Here is an 8,492-nt window from a genome sequence, read left to right as displayed (position 1 = left end):
CCCCAGCCTGAACGAAGCCCTTCATCTCCTCCATCACCTGTTTCAGGAAGTGGGTGATAGTCTGAAATCACGGCGTCGTGAATGTGAAAAGTGTTCCAGGAAAAAATTGATGTTGTAGGCTTGAGCTAGAATACAAGAGCTGGCTGGGCACCCTCCCCAACCCCCAGCAAACACACAGGTCGACTCCAAACAGCGGTCCGTGGCCAGGCCACTGCCCACGTGAACAGCCCAATGTGAGCGGTCAGTGACCTGCGAGCCACTGTCTGTGACAGCTGTTCACAAACAGCATGAGAGAGAAGTGGGGCCCACAGCATGGCCTTGCCAACAGGGATCCCCCGCTGGCCCCTGCCCCCTTGGAAAGGCCTTCGCGCTGCACCCTCCCAGCTGCTCTGAAGCCAGCCTCTGTGTCAGTCTGCATCCCCCTAACTTTGACCGTCAAGAAATCCCAACCAAAAAGTCCCTCTTGCCAGGCGAGGCCACATCCCCAGGTTCCAGGGCTAGGACGTGGCATCCTTGGGTGGCCCTCGCCCCTCAACCTCAGGGTGATAGGAATACAGCTGCTGATTGGCTCTGTCTGCAGGACCCTCTCCTGGTGTCTCCAGCGGGTGACCTCCTGGAGCGCGGGGACCCTTGGCCAGAACCAGCGCACCAAGCCTGGCCCAGTGTGTGTGCGGGGCTCATGTCCTCTCCCTGCCTTTGTGGATCGGCATGACCAGCACGGCTCTGACCGTGGGTGGTGCCCCTGGCCTCAGGGTCCCCCGTGCTTATGCCCACCCCGCAGCCCAGAACCTGAGCCCCTGACCAGGGAAATTGTCATTGTGGGGAGATAAATGGAGTCACAGCACATAGGACCCACGGACACTGGCCTTCTGCTCGGCATCCTCCTTTGGGGCCAGCAGTCTGCTGCTTCCCATCTGGAAGCTGCACCCAGTCGGTGCTGCGGCTGCACGGTGGACAGGACCACACGCCCGGCAGAAGACATTGGGGATGTTTGCACTGTGGGGCTGTGACACGTAAAGCTGCTGTGGATGTTTGTACACAGGATTCTGTGCCTCATTATGTCAGTTGTCCTGTTCCTGGATGAAGGTCCAGCAAGAGTGCCACGGCCAGGTCACACTGTAAGGAGGGTGGCGCTGACTTCTGTTTCCGCGGAGACTGCGAGGGCTCCTCCTGCCCTGGGCCCTCCCAGCAGTGCCGGCCTCGCTGGCTCTTACTGTAGCCTCTGGTGGGGTGTGCATGGGACTGGCTTCAGTACTGTCCGCATGCTGCCAGGGATACGGCCAGGATGGGGTGCCCGGGAGGCTGTGACCCCGGGCCCAGGAGAGGATCCTGTGGCAGGTTCAGGCTCAGGGAGCGTAGACAACGAGTCATGGGAGGAACCCTGTCCTTCAGACCACGCACGATTGAAGGGAGGGGGCGTGGAGGGCAGGTTTAGGGACCTAGGTCTTACAGGGTGTTTCTGGAAGCAACATGGGTGACACCCCGAGACCCCAAAGCCTCCACAGATCCCCTCTGGGAGAGGGATTGTTGTGTGTGAGGAAAATTATCCTCAGAGATTGACAAGGTCCTTGCCAATACTTTATCACAGGTCACCATGAGAACTGAAATCTGTAGCACCTCACAAACCAGTGGTGTGAAATGAGGCCGTCTGGGCCAGACCACCCCTCCAGGCAGACGGAGGCAGAGGGAACAGCGTGTGGCTCAGGTGGGAGCCCCATCTACGGGTCAGCTCAGCGTAGACACGTACCCCAGTGCCCCACGGCCCAGCCCCCTGTAGGGGAAGGATGGCGCCCTGTCATGGGGAGGCGACCCCTCTGGACACTGCACGGTGTCCCGCAGAGGGCATGCACTGGCCATGGCGGGGGTGAAGCCCCACGTCTGTGGAGTTGTGAGGCTGGGCTGCATCTTCCTGGCCCCTGGTTCCAGCTGCTCCTGTCACCCCAACCTGGGGCTGAAAGCAGCCCCCTCTTTATTTCCTGAGCCTCATTCTACCAGGTGGGTGTCTGTGAGCAGAGAAAACAGTGGCTGCTCTGTGCCCTCATGCTGGGGACACACAGCAGTGGGAAGAACGGTCCTGGTTGGCGGGATTTCCCACCTGAGGGCATGACCTCTGAGCCCCTCAGGAAGTAGGTGGGCAAGTATTATCATCCTGTCAGGTTCAGGGTGGGGGCTTCCTGGAAACCCCGATCCCCTGGGGCAGAGCCAGGACACAAACCCAGGTTCTCTGGCACCAGGCCAGGGTCCCCCGTGTGCACGGCTGGCGTGGGTACTGGGTGAGGTCAGGAGAGAGGGCAGCGGGCTGGGGCAGGGGCCTCAGGAAATGGCCTTCAGGTCAGGAAGACTGGCAGCACCGGGGGGAACAGGTGTGCGTCCCCCTCCCCGGTGGGCGAGGCCTTTCACCTCCTCCCCTGGTGGTGCCACCACATTAATCCATCCAGACTGCATCCGCCTCTCTGTGTCCTTTCTCTTGCCCTCAACCACCTAATGAAAACCAATAAAAGGTGCTTACGGCTTAAATCCCACCAAGTGAGGGTATTTGGTCCTCGCATCTCGGCAAACACAGCTCAGCTCTGGTTGCCTGTGCGCCTCTGGATTTCTGCATTCTTGCAACTTATTTGATGAAATTTAAGAAAATCGTAAGATAAATTGACCCACTTGGAGGCTGAAAGGTGGAATTTACTTATAGAATTAAGTCCTTAATCTCTACTTTTGTGAACAGCACGTGCCCAGCCATGTCCTGGGTCCTGGTGGTGAGGGCCTCTCCGAAGACACGGGTGCTCAGGGACCCGGCCCCGCTGGTTCCCGGGCACAGGTGGGGCAGGAGGTAAGGAGGGCAGAGCCAGGGCGTCTGCACTTTACAAGGAGGCACTTGGATTCCTGCCCTGCGCAGACACCTCTCCGCAGGAGAAAGATGGGGGGGCGTGGGTCCAGGTGTCCTTGTGTCTTCTCCTGGCTGTGGCTTCCTGTCCTGCCAGCCACCTTCTCCCGGCAGCGGCCACAATGACTTTCAGAACAGGTGCGATCGAGGCACATCCCGCGAGCACTTGCTGAGGCTGCTGGTGGCTTCTGGACTTGAATCCAGACCCTTCACTCTGGCTTTCACCAGTTACCATATCTGGTGTCTCTGGGCCCTGCATCTGCTCGTCTGTGTGACTATGGGGCCCTGAGAAGACCCGCCTCATGTCCGTGGAGACGCTGGCTCCTGCAGACGCAAATGGTACAAGCGCCAGTTCCCCCAGGAAGGGGCCACCGACATCCTGGGCTTCAGGATTCCCACCATGCCCCAAACACCTCCAGGCACTCCGTAGTGAGGGCACGCGGGAGCTGTCCAACAACCAACCGCACAGGCACATCTGCGCATTGGGTAACCTAGCGCACACTGTTTCCTGCACCCGGGGGGGGGGGTGTGTGGCAAGAGGGATGGTGCCCGTGGGGCTCACGGGGCTCACGTACGACATGTGGAGCCATAGGCGCCTTGAGGACAGGTTCAGCAAGAAGGAAGTAGCAGAGGGACAAACGGAGGGAAGCAGAGCACAGAGCGGCCCGAGAGCGGGGCCTGAGGACAGGCAGAGGTCCTGGGCTCCGGACAGACCACGGCCCGGCAGGGAGGACAGGGCGAGCGTGGGAGACAGGGAGACACGCTTGGGGACAGAGCGCCTGGTCTTCCCTGTTGCTGGGGGACGACATGGACATCCCAGTAGAGCGGACATAGGGACCAGCCACGTGGCATGGCCGCAACCCGGCGAGGACGCCCTGACCGTCTGGGGCTGGGCGCCTGGGAAACAGCTGTCCCCCAAGGATGAGGGGCGCTGGGACATTGTCATCTAGGCAAACCTTGAAGGACTCAGGGAGGGAAGGTCTGTGACGCAGGAAAGACCCATGGGTGAACAGCAGGTACGGGAGGGGAGCTGGTGTCCCAGGACGGTGGGTGCCCATGTGGGGCCGGGGGCGGGGGCAGGTGCTCTGCAGTTATCCCCCAGCGTCTCTGACGCCATGGCCAGGCCAGAGTCCGTGGGTTTCCGGATGCTCCGTGTGGTGCTGTTGTTCGTTCGTCTTTCCACGGGGTCAGCTGCAATCCACCCAGCAGGCCTCCTGCTCTGCTCCTTCCTTGGGGAAGGTTTTAGCTATGGTTCAGTGTTTTCCAGAAGTGGAAGGCTCTCCGGAGGACCGGCTCTTCCTGCGTGGACTGGCGGTTTGCACCTTCGTCCCGATGGGTGATGATATGGGCCCAGAACCGCGCAGACTGCAGTCATTCTGTAAGCGTGTGTGGGTCTTCGGGTGCGGTCTCCTTACCCCATCGTGACCCGGCTACCAGGTACCTCAGGGGACCCGTCCCCTCGAAGGACAAGGCTTGGGTTCGTTACTTCTCTGAATTACCTTTGCTGCATTGGTATTTATCATATTGTCCTACCTTCTTGGGGTTTCGTTTGCTCTCTTGGTTTCTTGCAGTGGAGGTTGAGGACATGGAGACCCGTGTGTTCTAGGTTTTAGCTCCGGGACCATCCTTGCACATGCAGCTTCAGCCATGCTTCCATCTCACTGTCAAAATATCACAAACTTCATCTTCGTTCAGTTCAAAATACTTGCTAATTTCCGTCTTGTTCTGGACGCTTTCCTGGGGTCTTTGTGTTTCGGCCTCTAACTTAGCTCTGTGGAGGCTGAAGATAGTGTCTGCCCGGAACCCCCCACGTTCCTTTGGGCCTGGGTCGTGGCTCCGAATTCGGCCTTCCTTGTGAAGCCCTCCTCATTCCTGAGAAGGCACGTGCTCTGCTTTTGGGTGCAGGGTCTGCGAGTCTCCTACAGACCGCCGTGTCCCGGTTCTTGCCCCTCAGTCCCAAAGGACATGGGTTCCTTCCAGGACTAGTCCTAACGACTCTGGCCCGATGTATGTTGAAGCTCTGATGCCGAGCGCATACATGTTCAGGGTTGTTATGTCCTTTTCGTGGACTTGTTTTACCTTTATGTGGAGGAAGAGGTTTTATTTCAGGTAATAGCCATTCTCCAGAATCTACTTTCCTGATATCATGGGTCCTGGTCATCTTAGTGTTAGCCTGGTGCGTGCCCCCTCTGCCCTCGTATTTCCAGGGCTGCTACCATGAGGCACACAGCCAGCCTGGCTCTGCATTCGGTCTGGCGGTCTCTGCCGTTTAGTTGGGTTGTTTGCATCATTTACATTTAACACACTTACTGCTGGGACAGCTGTAGATCCAGTCACTGCTGGCTCTCTGCTTAACCCACCGCCCTTGTTCTCTGCTCCCATTTTCCTGCCTTCTCTTGCATCGAGTATTTTTAGTCAATGGTATCTCCTTCGTTGGCCTAAGAGCAGTGGCAGTCTGTTTTGGAGGTCGCCGCAGGGCTTACAGCACACGTGTCTATCCTGATCCTGTCTCTGGCCACCTGTTCCCACCCCTGCCTGAGAACCTGCGACAGCAGCCTTGCGCAGCTCCCCCTCACTCCTGCAAGGTCCACATGTTAGGGACCTTGCAAAAACATTGTCATTATTCCAGCGTTAAGTCGTGTTCTGTCTTTTAAGTGATTTAAGTGATAAGAAAACGAGTCCCCGTACTTACCCACAGTGACCATTGCTGGTCTCATTCCTGCGTGGGTTGGATTTCCATCTGCTGCTGGAGGATTCCTCTGAACACTTCTTGTACAGCAGGTGTGCTGCGAGTCGTTCAGCTTTTGTAGGTCTGTGAAAGTCCTTAGTTTGTAAACATATTTTGAAATATATTTCCATTGGGTAAAGGATTTGGTAAAGTTGTTCTCTCTTCCTTTCAGTATTTTGAAGAGATCCTTGACTAGAATGGTTTCTTATGAGAAATCTCCTGTATCATTTGTTGTAGCCGTTCTTTTGGATGTCATATGTGTTTTTACTCTGGCTACTTTAGACTTTTCTCTTTGTTATAAGTCAGGAATTTGATTTTTTAAAAAAATATTTTATTTATTTATTTGAGAGAGGGAGAGACAGAGAACAGGGGGAGTGGGGCAGAAGGAGAGGAAGGAGTGGACTTCCCCTGAGCAGGGAGCCTGACTCGGGGCTCGACCCCAGGACCCTGGGATCACGACCTGAGCTGAAGGCAGATGTACACCCACTGAGCCCCCCAGATACCCACAAATCAGTAATTTGGGGCTTACCTTTTAGTTTTCTCCTGTGTCTTGGGCGTGGTTTTTGTCACACTTCTTGAATCTGTAGTTTATATACATTTTAATCAAACCCAACCAGTCATCAGACGTTTCTTCAAAGGCACCCCAGCACCCCCCGACACACACATGCCCCCTGAGTCCCTGCGGCTTAGAGTTTCCTTGTTTCTCCTCACTGTGTTTTGGTCACACGCTTGCTGTCTTAAGCTCGTTAGTCTCTTCTTCTGCAGGATCTAATCTTCCAGTCCCCACCCCCCGTCCCCCTGGCTGCATGGATGTGCAGTCAGTGTAACACCTGCTTCCATATCCTGCCCTCATTTCTAATGGGGTAGGTTCTAGGTGACTGGTGTTTCTCAGCACTGATTGCATCTCCTTGCTTCTCTGTAGGTCTGTAATTTGGGTGCAGACATTATGAATTTCACCTTGTTGGGTGAAGAGCATCTTTTAGCTTCTTCCAGGAACATGAAGTCTTTAGAAAGAACTTAATCCTTTTGGATCTTGTCTTTAAGCTTTGTTGGTGGGACCAAAGCAGGGCTTGGTCTGTGGTGTTTTTCCCCTGTGCATGCTGTGGCTGGAGCCTCCTGTTTGTGTGTGAGCTCCAGGGGTCATTCCTTCACATCCTTCCCGGTGGCTCCCACTTGAATGTGTACTATTTCCTGATGCACACGCACCAATTAGTAACCTGCTGTACACTCAGGGGCCCATGCTGGTCTCCGAGCTTCCTCCTGCCCCAGCCCTCAGGACTCTGGTCACTGTGCGCCCCCAGATGCCCAGCCATGCCTCATCCTAGGGCACGCTAGGGCACAGTGCATGGCGCCCCTGTCCTGGCCTCTGTCCATGTCTGATGCTTGGGGGCTTCAGGATGGTTATTTCACACTGGACGGGAGCGTTAACCCCACCCGATGCTTCTCCTCATCTAGAAGTAGAAGCTCCTAAAACACAACGTTAAAGTCTTGTTTGAAAAACAAAGAGGCTGAAAATTAATGAGCCAATTAACCATCTCCAAAAGTAGGAAAGAGGACCTCAAAATAGATCCAATATGTGTAAAAAGAAATAAGGAATAAAAGACCTGTGCAGAAATCAGTGGAGAAAATAAAATATAAACAATGAGCACAGCTAAACTTTTACTCTTTCTGAAACAATCAATAACGATAAAACTGACCAACGCAGATGGACTCAGAAGAAAAGACAACCACGTAAGGAGTAGTTAGGAACTAAAACCACCTCCCCACAAAATTCACATCCCGACCTCCAGGGCCCGAGGCTATGAGGAGCTATGAGGAGCAACTTTATGTGAAATGGACAAATTCTTCAAATAAGCAAAACTACAAGTCTTCAAGTACTTTCACCATAAAAGCTACAGAAATTCCAGCAGCAGCAGCAGAAGCAAAAGTCCCAGCGAGGAAACCAGGAAACTGCAGGCCCAGCTGCTCCACAGGCCACATCAGGAATGTTTTCAAGAACAGAAAACGGGGTGCGCAGTCCTCCTGCCTTACGTGGCTAAGTCACGTTGGCCAGCAAGCCCGACACGAGTGCGATCAGAAACGCAGCATGACCAGGGAAATAGAAGAAAACAGGTCCTTCATCCAAAAACGGTGTCGAAATGGTCAGAAGGAATATGAAGATACTCAGCACCATTAGTTGTCAGTGAAATGCAAATCCAGGCCTCTGTAGGGTCTCCCTGCATGCACACCAGATGGGAACATGAGTGTGGGGGGTCCTGGGGTGGTGCTGGGGGGGGTGTGGGGAGCCCTGGGGGTGGGTGTGGTGTAGGGTGGGGGTACCCTGGCTGGGGGTGGGGCAGGGTGGGAAGCCCTGGGGGTGGGGGTGGCATGGGGTGGGGGGCCTGGGCGGTGCTGGATCCTGCATGGGGGTGCCAGCTCCACTAATGCCAGCAGCTTGTGCTCCACCGGAGTGTGGCCCCATGGAACCTACCGCTGACTCCCATGAAGACACACACACACACACACACACCTAACACCGAGGTGGATGGAGCCCTGATGTCCGTCCAGTCACTGAAGTGTGGCTTCTCCGTGCACTGGAATGCCACACGGGATGGGTGCTGCAGGCAGGGAGATTCTGAGCCCCAGAAGCCAGGGACCGATGGTCCAAGGGAGCTCTGGGCGGTGTGAGAACAGGCCTGGGGGCCATGGGCATGAAGGTCACCACATGGCTTCTGCAGACGACCAGCCAGGAGGGATGAGGGGAACCCGACCTGGTGGTGGGTCCCGAGTGTGGACTGTGCAAGTCACTGAGAGCTGCCCGCTCCACTGTCAACTCTGCTGGGATCCTCACAAAGAATGCAGGCTGACGGGGGCACCACAGAGCCCAGGCCTGACGCCCCCCCTCCC

Source organism: Nyctereutes procyonoides, unplaced genomic scaffold (assembly GCF_905146905.1).
Source record: "Nyctereutes procyonoides isolate TBG_1078 unplaced genomic scaffold, NYPRO_anot_genome, whole genome shotgun sequence".
Lineage (NCBI taxonomy): Eukaryota > Metazoa > Chordata > Mammalia > Carnivora > Canidae > Nyctereutes > Nyctereutes procyonoides.
This window is presented reverse-complemented; position numbering follows the sequence as displayed.